The sequence below is a fragment of the Lathyrus oleraceus genome, chromosome 3, assembly GCF_024323335.1.
Source record: "Lathyrus oleraceus cultivar Zhongwan6 chromosome 3, CAAS_Psat_ZW6_1.0, whole genome shotgun sequence".
Lineage (NCBI taxonomy): Eukaryota > Viridiplantae > Streptophyta > Magnoliopsida > Fabales > Fabaceae > Lathyrus > Lathyrus oleraceus.
The window spans coordinates 376,120,623-376,134,510 of NC_066581.1; positions in this window are offsets into that span (position 1 = coordinate 376,120,623).

A 13,888-nucleotide genomic window follows, 5' to 3' on the forward strand; every position below is an offset into this window, starting at 1 on the left:
TTCTCATAGTTCTCTTGGAACTGCTCTTCTTCATTCCTTGTACCTGAAGGTGATCAAGTCTTCCATGTCCCAGCTTCCCTTCCTGATCTCCCTTGGCTAAAGGACACTTGGGAAAGTTGAGAGAGTCTTTAGATTTCCATAGATAGCAATTATCTCTGGATCTGTCTCCTCTCATCACTTCTTGATTGCACCCATTCAACACCACACATCCTCCCTTAGTAAATTCCACCTTGCATCCTTGGTCACATAGCTGGCTTATGCTTATGAGGTTCACAGTTAGTCCTTTTACTAACAATACACCACTCAATTTTGGAGCTTCAGGACAATCCAACTTACCAACACCCTCGACTTCTTTTTTAGTTCCATCACCAAATGTCACAAACTTGGTGGTAGGAGGATGTAGATTCACCACTAGGTTGCTCATCCCAGTCATATGCCTTGAGCAGCCACTATCAAGGTACCAGTCTTGTCTGATATGTGCCCTTGAAAATGTGTGAGCAAGGTTAGCAACACATTGTTGATTCTCAGGATAGGAGTGAAGCTTAGATGCCTGCTGCTTAGGATTGACCTGAGATGTCTGCTTAGCCGCCCATGTTTGTTTCTTAATGGGGACATTATGCTTAGACACCTTCTTCTTAGGCCTACCTTGCGAGGTCTGGTTTGGGTAACCATGCAGCCTATAGCAGAAGGGTTTTATATGACCGAATCTACCACAGTAATGACATCTCCATCTCTTAAATTTCTTCTTCTGATGATTGCTCATTCTGGTTCTCCGATGTTGCGACATTGGATGTGACTTCTGCTTGAATTTCTGAAATATAGCCTTAGGCTTTTTGAGTTCAGATGAAGAGTACTTAGTGCTTCCTAAGTCAGACATGAGTCCTGACTTCTGTCCCACCTTTAGGATTTCTTCCAAGGTGTCAGATCCTTTATTCAACATTTTGATGGATTTGGTCATTTGGTCTAGCTTAGAGGTCAGCAAGGAAATCTTACCCTTCAGACCCTCTATGACTTTCAGCTGCTCTAGTTTCTCAGCTTCTAGCTCTTTGATGAGTTTCTTCTGCTTTTCTCCTTGGATACAAACTTCTGCACTTTTAACACATAGTTCTTTATATGAGGCAGCAAGTTCATCCAAGGTGAGCTCATCTCCACTTGAGTTATCCTCTGAGGCACATACACTGGTCAGAGCAGTGACATGTTTGGCAAATTCTCCTTCAGATTCACTCTCAGTGTCTTCTTCTGACCAGGTGACAGATATCCCTTTCCTTTGCATCATGAGAAAGGTAGGGCAGTCAGCCTTAATATGACCATATCCTTCACATCCATGGCACTGGATTTCCCTTGCCTTGGTTGAACTTTTCTTCAGAAGTCGATCTTTTCCTTATGTCAGACGGGATGTTCTTGACATTAGGTCTACCCTGTTGATCAAATTTCTTTATGAGCTTGTTGAACTGTCTCCCAAGCATGGCTAAGGCTTCTGATATACTTTCATCACCTTCAGTATATCCTGCTTCTGACTCCTCTTCAGCGTTAGATACAAAAGCTACGCTTTTGTTCTTCTTTTTAGCATTCTCACACAAGCCCATTTCAAAGGTTTGAAGAGAACCAATGAGCTCATCCACCTTCATATTGCAGATGTCCTGTGCCTCCTCTATGGCTGTGACCTTCATAGCAAATCTCTTAGGCAAGGACCTGAGAATCTTTCTTACAAGTTTCTCTTCAGCCATTTTCTCACCTAGTCCACCAGAGGTGTTTGCAATTTCAAGAATATTCATGTGAAAGTCATGAATAGTGTCATCCTCTTTCATCCTCAGATTTTCAAACTTGGTGGTCAGCATCTGAAGTTTGGACATCTTCATTTTGGAAGTACCTTCATGAGTTACCTTGAGGGTATCCCAAACTTCCTTAGTGTCGCATCGCGCGAAAAACCGGCGGGAAAAGAAAGAACAACAGAGCCGCCACCGTGCGTTATTTATCCCAACAGAGGGAAAGGAAACGCTCGAAGTAAACCTGGGAAGAACATGGTCTCGCGACCAAAAAGAATGGGTTCGGGAGTCGGTTATGCGAAGGGAAGGTATTAGCACCCCTACGCGTCCGTAGTACTCTACGGGATCCACGCACAAAAGGAAGGATAAATGGTTGCTAAACACTGCTCAAATACTCACACACACTGGCTGAAAGAAACGCAAGAAACTGACTGAAACTGACTCGGCAGGATATCGTATCCTGGGCCTACTTAGTCTATCAGGCATAGACATCAGAGTCGAAGTAGTTCGGACTGGGGAGACGACACATGCTCGCTAGGATATCGCATCCTATGCATACGTATCTTCTCGGACGAAAGAAGAATCAGAGCATTCGTAGCTCGGCTGACACGCACACAAACAAACAAGACACACACAGGCAAATGTGGAGCCCGACTGCCAATCACTGGACTTATGTCAGCATCCGAACCTAAAACACACGCAAAGAGGCAAACGTGGAGCCCAAATGCCAATCACTGGACTTACATTGACATCCGAACCTAAACACACACACACTGGAACCCAAATGCCACTCGATGGACTTACATCGGCTTCCAAGCACACAACAACACAACAGGTTGATAGGGAGTCGGGGACTCAGCCTATAACTGTCAAGCACACACAAACAGACAGACAACAAATTGCTAAGGAGTCAGGCACTCGAGCCTAGCAACTGTCAAACAACACACACAAAAGAAAAGAAAAGGGCGCCCGGAGAGATCAGCTCAATCTCCTGCCTACATACTTCATCTGGTATGAAGATCAGGGCGATGTAGTTCCCCTACGCAGGGATAAAGGACTAGCCTAACCAGATAACAGAGGGAGACATAACTAGGGAGACTACGACTCGAGCCTAGATGTTATCATGCAAAATCATCCCTAAGTTATGTTTTTTAGCTAAATGGCACAAGGGCCAACCTATCCTAAGCATGGCTCACACAGGAAGCAAGCCACACACACTCTTAACTTGCACAGGAAGCAAGCCAAGCAAAACCTAACTTGCACAGGAAGCAAGTCTAAACTAATCCTAACTTGCACAGGAAGCAAGTCAAACAATCCTATCTTGCACAGGAAGCAAGTCAAACAATCCTATCTTGCACAGATAGCACACGCTATACACAAACAAGTGGCTCAAACAAGGGTTAGGTTTTAGTCAAGGGGTCATATCAACCTCAACAAACAAACCTCTGGAACTGGGTGAATGCGCTCTTAACCTTGCCATTGAGGGGCTAAGGTGAAGCAGATGAAAGGATGAGTGAAGATAAGACTTCACAGCTCTTATCCCTGGCCTGGGAGAGCTCAAGACAAGAATGTGTGGGTTCAGAAAGTGGGAACCCTTCTACACATTTAAACTGACTCAACTGTACAGTTGTACAAGATCTTGGGTTTTTATCTGTAATGCATCAACACAGTGGTGTGAGCAAGGCAGATGACACACTGAATAGTGGGGGATAGATTGCATATCCCTACCTTCCACCAATTGCCTCTTCACTTAGGAGGACTTTGACTCTATGCAAGGACAAAGTTAAACATCCACAAACATTGCCTCTTAAGGAGGGCTTCAGACAGTTGCCTGGCCAAGTAACAGGCCAGGTCTTCCAGACTACATGGAGACTAGAAGCATACCTCAATGCAAATTGCTTATACAAGCAAAGCAAAGCAAAAAGTTCACAAGGAACTAAGCAACTAAAGCACCTTTTTTGAAGCAGAATGAGAAACAGTTGTTGTTTGGTCTTTGAGGCTCAAAACAGCTGGCCTTTAACACCCTAGATGATGAATGGGAGAAGTACTTTGGCTAGACATGGCTTGGTTTGGATACAAGCAGCTTCTGTCATGGAGGATGTGTTGCACAAACAATGCTGCCTTTCTTGCTTCCAGTCGTGGTTCAGGACTTGCAACAGCTTTCAAAGTGATGGAATGTGATGATAAACCTAAACCAAGCTCGAGTCTTTTTGGTTTTTTTTTTGCAGAAAAGTCAAAAATGAATAGAATGAGTTCTTTGAGAGGTGAGTTTTTCTGTTGTGTGTTTTGTGGCTACCTCCTGTGGTGTCAAATGACAGGAAATGTTGTTTTGGTATTGTGTCAAACAAGGCAGGGTTTTGGAAGTTCTGGGCAGAAAAATCAAAATGCAAATGGCAAGGATGAATGCAGTCTTGTGAGAGTGTGAGGTTGGTTGTGTAGGTTGGCAAGACAGTGATGCTAAGTTGAGTGAAACAGGCTATTGTTGGTTTTTATCATGACAGAAGGAATAATGGAGTATGCTCTGCTGTTGTATGTTGCTTCTTTGTGGTCATTGAGTTTTGACAGCTTTTTCACATCTGCCAATAGCAGGGTGGATCAAGATGAGTGAAAGATTGGTTTGGAGTTTGTGGACTGGAAAATGAAAAAAGTGCCAAGGTGTGGTTTTTTGAGTGAATGAGAGAAAAGCAGTTCAGTTGGTTTGTGTTTGACAGGTTTTGATGGATACTGTGCAGGGTTTCCAAGAGTGGCCAAGGATGAGCAGTTTGGTTGAGTGAAGTCTTTTGGCTTTTTGCTGTTGGATGTGGTGACAGGGCTTTTGAAATGCAAAGCAAAATGGCCAGGTGAGAGAGTGAGCCTTTGTGTGGTTGCAATTGGTTATGTTGCTAAGTTATCCCAATGATAAAAAAATGAACCAGTCTCCTTTAGCAGTTGCCTTGTGGTCTTTTGTGGTTCCTTAATTCCTCATGACAGGAAATGAGGTTTTGAAATCTCCATTGGAAGTTGCCCTCTTTTTTGACAGAAATTGCAAGTGTCAAAGGCAAGGTCCAAATGAAGGATTTTCTGCTGCACACTCTTTGATGGCAAAAATGAGGTTATGTTCTCCAATCAAAGCAAGGTCATGCTGTTGGATCTTGGTCTATGGTATGGCAGGTTTTTCCTTTTGTGCCTGACAGAGAGCTTGAAATGCCAAGAAAATAGCAAGGTGAGGTTGGAAAATGAGTGAAAGTGTTTGGTCTGCTACTTGTTCATCATGGTTTTACAGGAAAATTTTCACAGTGCCAAAGCAAGTACAGTCCAAGGCAAGGTATGGTTCTCTTGACAGCAAAATAGGAATGCAAGTAAGAGATTCAGCATGAGTGAATTGGTATGCTATTGGTTATGTGGCTGTGTTATGTGTGTGTCCAAAACAGAAAATGATGGCCAAAATTCTGCTATGTGAGAGTGGTACAAGTATGGTTCATGAATTGGATTTGTTGTAAACATGTCCTTTTGCCAATGTTCAAGTAAACTAGTAAGGCCATATGTACTTGTTGGTTATTTGGCTGCATAATGAGGCTCACCATGACAGAAAAATTGCTGCATAATGCTGCTAGTACAAGGCATGGTTGTGGAAGCATGGACAAGTATGGTGAATTTGTACCTTTCTTACAATTCAAGCAACCAAGCAATGGCTTCATGTACTGCATATTTTGACTTTGCAAACACATTCTAAATGACATTTCTGAGCTTTCCCAATTAGCCAAATGGTAGAAAAAGGTTTATATCAAAAAGTCAACTCTTTGTCAAACTTGCATTTAAATGAAATAGGTCAAAAAATGCCATTTTGATTGGTGAAGTTTTGGCTCATGAAATTTATATTTTTGGAAAGAGGGGATCAAATGTGACTTGTAGGAAAAAACCCCACCAAAATTGGCCAAACGGTTTGAGAGATATGGCCCTTTGAAGTTCAAGATTTTCTGAAATCGATTCGATCATAACTTGCCAACCACACATGGGAATTGAGAGTTCTAGGACTTTTTGGAAATGGGAGAACAAGATCTTCAACTTTCATGTTGGGCAAAAATTCATTTGAGGCTTGTATCAAAATGTAAGTTTGAGGATCAAGACTTTCCATTTATGGCAGGTTTCAGTTACAGGCCCAGTTTCCATTTTGGGAAATTTTGATCTGGCTTCAAATTCTTCCATGATGGTGTTTGGCATGATATATGATGACTATTTGGACATGAATGAACTCTCACAAACCAATTCCAATCATCAAATCACTGATTAAATGGACAGTTGACCAACAGTTGACTTTTAGGGTTTCTGTCTGATTGTGCATTGATTGATGACTTCCAAACCCTAATTCCTTGAGAACTTGACTTCAAATGATGTCCCAAGTTGTATGAACTCTTGATTATTGATCATGATGCCCAAATTCCACAAGAATGACCACCACCCACTGCTTTGACTGACAGTTGACTTTTTTAGGGTTTTTGACTGTCTGTGTATGAACTGCTGACCTCTGAGCCTTCAACCCTTGACTAAAATACTTCCAATAGACCTCCAAGCCATGTGAACTTGTTTGGACAAACCCCAAGGCCTTGGTTCAATGAGAAATTCCTTTGCTTGCTTGGTTGACTGATCAGGAGATTAGTTTGACCTAATTCTTGATTGCTTGCTCTTGAGGCAACTGAGGGACAATGCAAATGCTATGCAATGGACCATGATATGCTATGACCAAATATGAAAATGTATGTACAATGATAGGTGCAAATTTGAGGTGCTACAGCTGCCCCTATTCAATCAACTGGGGACCCGAATGGATGAGAGCAACGGCTGTCAGACTTTCAGGGTAAACAGGGATTGAATACCAAGAACCGTAGAATTTGCACAACACAGGGATCCACCAATGGAAACGTCCACTGGGATTTGATTTATTGCTGGGTATATATTTTGTTTTTTTTTTTTTGGTTTTGTTTTCAAAGGGTACGGCCACATCCAGACATCGCAACGACGATGAATGGGAACAACAATCACAACTAGATGCCAACGGACAACTAGGAAAAACTCGACGTTTATCGGGACCAACGGAGAGGTAACCAGACGTTATTGAATAACTGGGAGGGATACAACCATACGTCAACGGACGAAATGGGAAAAACTCAACGTTTACCAAGACCAACGGAGAGGTAACCAAACATTAATGAATGAATGGAAAGGATACAACCATACGTCAACGGACGAAATGGGAAAAACTCAACGTTTACCAAGACCAACGGAGAGGTAAATCCACGTGGGGACAGGTACAACTAGACATCATCGGATGACTAGGAAAAACTCGACGTTTATCGACACCAACGGAGAGGAGGAAACTCTACTGGGGAGAGTGAACACAACCAAATCATCAACGGATGATCGGGAAAAACTCGACGTTTATCGACACCAACGGAGAGGAGGATACTTCACTTGGGAAGGAGGACACAACCAAATCATCAACGGATGATCGGGAAAAACTCGACGTTTATCGACACCAACGGAGAGGAGGATACTTCACTTGGGAAGGAGGACACAACCAAATCATCAACGGATGATCGGGAAAAACTCGACGTTTATCGACACCAACGGAGAGGAGAATACTTCACTTGGGAAGGAGGACACAACCAAATCATCAACGGATGATCGGGAAAAACTCGACGTTTATCGACACCAACGGAGAGGAGGATACTTCACTTGGGAAGGAGGACACAACCAAATCATCAACGGATGATCGGGAAAAACTCGACGTTTATCGACACCAACGGAGAGGAGAATACTTCACTTGGGAAGGAGGACACAACCAAATCATCAACGGATGATCGGGAAAAACTCGACGTTTATCAACACCAACGGAGAGGAGAATACTTCACTTGGGAAGGAGGACACAACCAAATCATCAACGGATGATCGGGAAAAACTCGACGTTTATCGACACCAACGGAGAGGAGGAAACTCTACTGGGGAGAGTGAACACAACCAAATCATCAACGGATGATCGGGAAAAACTCGACGTTTATCGAAACCAACGGAGAGGTAACTCTGCATGGAGAGGGGTACAACTAGACATCATCGGATGACTAGGAAAAACTCGACGTTTATCGACACCAACGGAGAGGAGGAAACTCTACTTGGGAGAGTGAACACAACCAAATCATCAACGGATGATCGGGAAAAACTCGACGTTTATCGACACCAACGGAGAGGAGAAAACTTCTTCGGTCTGAATACCGGAAAATTGGCCTCGTGCCATGAGTACATCGACCTGATCGTCGGAAACTCCTTCGGTCTGAATACCGGAAAATTGGCCTTGTGCCATGAGTACATCGACCTGATCGTCGGAAACTCCTTCGGTCTGAATACCGGAAAATTGGCCTTGTGCCATGAGTACATCGACCTGGTCGTCGGAAACTCCTTCGGTCTGAATACCGGAAAATTGGCCTTGTGCCATGAGTACATCGACCTGATCGTCGGAAACTCCTTCGGTCTGAATACCGGAAAATTGGCCTTGTGCCATGAGTACATCGACCTGATCGTCGGAAACTCCTTCGGTCTGAATACCGGAAAATTGGCCTTGTGCCATGAGTACATCGACCTGATCGTCGGAAACTCCTTCGGTCTGAATACCGGGAAATCACAGTACATATTATCTATAGCCGTCAAAACGTAGATAATACACTCGCATGGAAGATTATCCATAACCGGGTTGTAGGTTGCTAAATGAACAATCGACCGAAAAGAAAGGCATCTGGGTACCAGACTAGGTATGCAAAAGATGACCAATCAAAAGAGGATAAAGTTGCTAACTCGGAGCAAGTATCCAAAAGGAAGGGGAAGACCCAATGGGGACAATACTGCTTGATCAGGGCAAGTATCCAAAGGGGAAAGAATGTCAATATCACGAACCGGATACTGATAACTGCAAGGAGGGGATTACATCTACCGGTTAGTAGGCAGAAAACCACGGAAAAGTAACCAGTCATGCATAGGATGAATCACACAGGGTTAACTCCACCAAGGGGGTGAAAGTGGGATTTTACAACTACCAACTAGTAGGTAGAAAACCACAAAGATAGGACTTACAACTACCGGGTAGGTAGAGGCCAATAAAATCCGCTGAGGATGAAATGAATGAGTGCCGGTTAGTGAGCGACTATTCATTTATGCCCCAGGGCAGCACAAGAGATAGTCAACAAGAAGCCAATTTAGGATCGATCCAAAAAGGCAGACTGAATCAAGACTCATCCTAATGAGGAAAGAGCTCAATAGGGAAAACCCATCCTGTTAGGGAGGGAACGGAAGCAACCGTCATCCACGAGGATGTATCTCAGTGGGGAAATGGCAGGAAAAGATTAACACTTTCTGCTTAAGGGGTAGACTCTATATGGAGAGATCAGACACACCCACATCTGCTTAAGGAAAAAAGACCCAAGCTTGGCAAGACGCTAACAATTGGGGAGTAACACTGTTGGGGATACCCACTCGACTGAGGAATCACTTGTTGGGGAAACACCAACCTCTCAATTATGCTGATGAAACCAATCCTGAAGCCGATCCAATGGCGCGATGCTAAACTTTTTCCAACAACCCGAGCTCGGCTGGTCGCCACGGCCTAGGGCTAATGGATATGCTTGTAATGTTGATGCATGAGTTTTTTCTTGCTTTACACAATGCCCCATGATTATGGAAATGCTATGCACTAATGATGCGATATGCTATGCTTATCTAAATGCTGAATGCATAAACACACGTTTCCTTCAGAGACAACACCGGGGAACTCCAGGAACTGTGCTGGGGAATGGTAAATCGACTTCACTGGGAGGAAAACTCAACCAATCTTCAGATAGGATAAACCCTGCTTTGGAGAACGTCTGTTACTTCGCTAGGGATAACCCGCGCGATCCATGGGCAGAATCAACTCAGCTGGGGATGCAGATATCGGTCTGCTACGGAAACTCGCCCAATCCACTGGTAGGATGAATTCTGCTGGAGAAATAAATGTTACTTCACTAGGGACGACCCAACCAATCCATATGTAGGAGAATCACTGCTGGAGATGTATTTCATGAGACCCGCTCCACTCGGGGATCTATCTGAGGGAATGTCGGATTACGGGGATGTCGATCCACCAGATACTGAATCTTCAAAGAAAAACACCCATGTTGGGGGAGAGAGGAAGACTGCTCTGCTGGAGAGGCGAAAGTTGAAGTCTTCAGTAAACACTCTGCTAGGGGGGCTGCCCCACAATAATGTCCGAAACAGCAAACTTGCTGGGGATGCCCCACGATAGGGCACAAACAGCACTCTACTGGGGATGCCCCACAATAGAGCTAACAGGGATTTGGAGGAAGAATCTGTACTGCCGGGAACATGAAGATAAACAACTTCAACCAACACTGCACTGAGCAACCTCGTTGAGGAGAAACCATGAAAATGTTCTGCAGGAAAAAAGATACAGTCATGCTCGAGATACGAACAATTGTCTTACCTGTTGGTAATCATACCACCCTCGGGAGAGCACTGCGGATCTCCTAAGTATCCTTCCATCATCGTGAATGTTCACTTTGTTTAAGAACAATTTTTTTGAAAATTTTGTTTATTTTGAAAACAATGATACTTTATCAATTAAAACATGCAAAACATTTGTTGAGTCGAAACAAATAAGAGTGCAAATAATGGGATAAAAGCTCAAATAGATGTAATGGAATGGTAGTCTGCAAAGGGCGAGACTCCATAGATCTGTACAAGTTTGAAATCGGTGATATATATTGGAGAGGGCTACATTGAACGTAATGACCTTTCCTCTACCATTCTGAATTTTCGATGTATTCAAAGCTTCAGTCGACGACGAATCGAGAATTCCTGACGGATGACAGATGTACAGCACAGTCTTGTCGAGATGCAGTTACTTGCCAAATCCCTAATTTTTGCCTAGATTGCCCCAGTGTGAGGTGCTCAATCTAGCGGGATGCAAATTCTTTTTTCAATGTCTCTAACTTTTGCCTGGATCGCCCTTTCGGGTTTTCAATCCACCGAGACGCTCCTTTTTGCCTAAGTCGCCCTTTGGGGTGTTCAACTTAGCGAGCTGTTTTGCTTTTTTTTTTTTTTTTTTTTTTTTTTTTTTTTTAGGCGAAGTATTTCTTGACTGCATCGGAATTCACAGGACGAGTGAACTTCTTCATCCATTGTAGTAAGTGTTAAAGCACTGCCTGAAAAGGCTCTCTTGACAACATATGGACATTCATAGCTTGGGGGTTCACCTGCCCCTGGAATCGGGTACAAAAGACAAGACTTTCTTGAGCACAGGGTCCCTCGGAACACACGAGGCTTGATCTTCTGGTCGAATGCTTTTTCACTCTCTGCCGATATGACTGACCATGACACATGGCAGTTGATCTCTTCTTTTTGATCGAATTCAGCATCAGCCAACTTGGGACTTTGAGGGTGCTATTTTCTTTTATTTCTTTCCTTTCTTTTGATTTCTTTTGATTTCTTTTGATTTCTTTTTTTTTGATTTTGCACCCTCCTCTTTCTCTTTTTTCTCTTTTTTTTTTGATAATGCCCCAGTTGGCTGTTCTGCTGATTCTCGAGATGCAGCTGAGTGATCTTCTTTTCTTGCTCAAGAAGTCGGGAAATCTCGTCAGGAATCCCTTCAACATCATCTTCTTCCGCTTCGAATACAGGGAATTCAAAATTGGGAGATGACGTCCGATCATTATGTTCAATGGGTTTGAGAAACGACCTGCATAAAGATTTAGAGATGAAAAGCTTTTTGAAAAACAAACAAGACAATCGTTATGCAGATGAAACGATTGCTTTTATTCTTGTTTTTAAGGTTTTTTTGGTGATCACCAATTTCATGCAAAAAAGCAAAAAGGAAAAACAAATGGAAAAACAAATGTTTAACATGAATTTATTTGAATGAAAATATCATTGCACAAAATGCTGCCAACAATGCCATCACTTCTCCTTTCGGCATGGGAGAAGGGTTTTTAAACAAAGTGATTATTACTCTGACTTATGAACAACTGTAGGAAAGCCCACAGTGACCCAATTGTGATAGATCCCTCCAGGGATGACAACTGTCAGTATCCTTTGCATCAGTGTCATGAACCGGGCCATGTTTGCCCTCATTTCGGCCAATTCTGCTTGAACCTGATCCACACTCCTCTGATGATTGAGTTTGGTTGAGTAGCGGTGCGGACGATGATCAACAATCCTCTCTCAGTCAAAACCCAAAGTGAGAAGTCTCTCCCAAGCATGTCTGCAATGCAAGGATGATATGTGCATGATATGCATATGATGCGAATGCTATTTTATCATGAATGATCCTGAAAAGGATATGAGTATGCGAATTAACTTTCTCTTTTTTATGCATTACTATTTTTTTTGAAAATAAACATGCTATGATGCAAATGATGCAACATGACTGGTCAGGCTGTGCGTCTCAAGGCACAGGGTCGAAGCTTCAGCTTGAACTCGGAGTCACAATCCGTCTGAAACCCAAAGTCATCTGAGGAACTGTCATCTGAACCCATTCTTAGAAACCAAATCATCATCTGAACGAGTACCCTCAAATTCAGCCCAGGGATCCGAAATAAACGGAACCCTCTGATCAATACCAGGGTCAAACCTCCGGCGTCCAGAAACATATGTCCAGAATTCATAGTCACCATCAGTACCGGGAGTCACCAACTGTACCTGTTAAAATGAACAAACCCTTCCCCACTCACGGGTGTCATCTAGGCCAGGGTAAGGTCGAGAGAAACGCAGCATAAATAACCTTTCGTGGAATATCATCCTGTGCACACCCGATGTATGCACCGATAATATCCCACCAGGGTCTGAACTGCTCGTGATATCAATGTTCCGCTAAGTGGCGCCATACCACCCGCTTCCCATGAATCACTCTATTCCTAGGTTTCCTAGATTTCACTCATAGCCTGGGTATTGGGCCTTTTACCTCGAGTAACTCCCACCCCAAACAGAGAAACACAGCACAACCAGCAGATGAATATGAATAAATGCAAACATTAATGCAAACAATAAATGCAAACAGTAAATGCAAATATATACAAATGAATGCAATAAATAAACACAGCACAAAGCAACCAAACCCTAACCTAGAGAGCGCTAGGAGAGACTCGCTCAGGGAAGATGGACCAGCACAGGTCAACTTCTCGGATATCCCCAGCAGAGTCGCCAGCTGTCGCATCGCGCGAAAAACCGGCGGGAAAAGAAAGAACAACAGAGCCGCCACCGTGCGTTATTTATCCCAACAGAGGGAAAGGAAACGCTCGAAGTAAACCTGGGAAGAACATGGTCTCGCGACCAAAAAGAATGGGTTCGGGAGTCGGTTATGCGAAGGGAAGGTATTAGCACCCCTACGCGTCCGTAGTACTCTACGGGATCCACGCACAAAAGGAAGGATAAATGGTTGCTAAACACTGCTCAAATACTCACACACACTGGCTGAAAGAAACGCAAGAAACTGACTGAAACTGACTCGGCAGGATATCGTATCCTGGGCCTACTTAGTCTATCAGGCATAGACATCAGAGTCGAAGTAGTTCGGACTGGGGAGACGACACATGCTCGCTAGGATATCGCATCCTATGCATACGTATCTTCTCGGACGAAAGAAGAATCAGAGCATTCGTAGCTCGGCTGACACGCACACAAACAAACAAGACACACACAGGCAAATGTGGAGCCCGACTGCCAATCACTGGACTTATGTCAGCATCCGAACCTAAAACACACGCAAAGAGGCAAACGTGGAGCCCAAATGCCAATCACTGGACTTACATTGACATCCGAACCTAAACACACACACACTGGAACCCAAATGCCACTCGATGGACTTACATCGGCTTCCAAGCACACAACAACACAACAGGTTGATAGGGAGTCGGGGACTCAGCCTATAACTGTCAAGCACACACAAACAGACAGACAACAAATTGCTAAGGAGTCAGGCACTCGAGCCTAGCAACTGTCAAACAACACACACAAAAGAAAAGAAAAGGGCGCCCGGAGAGATCAGCTCAATCTCCTGCCTACATACTTCATCTGGTATGAAGATCAGGGCGATGTAGTTCCCCTAC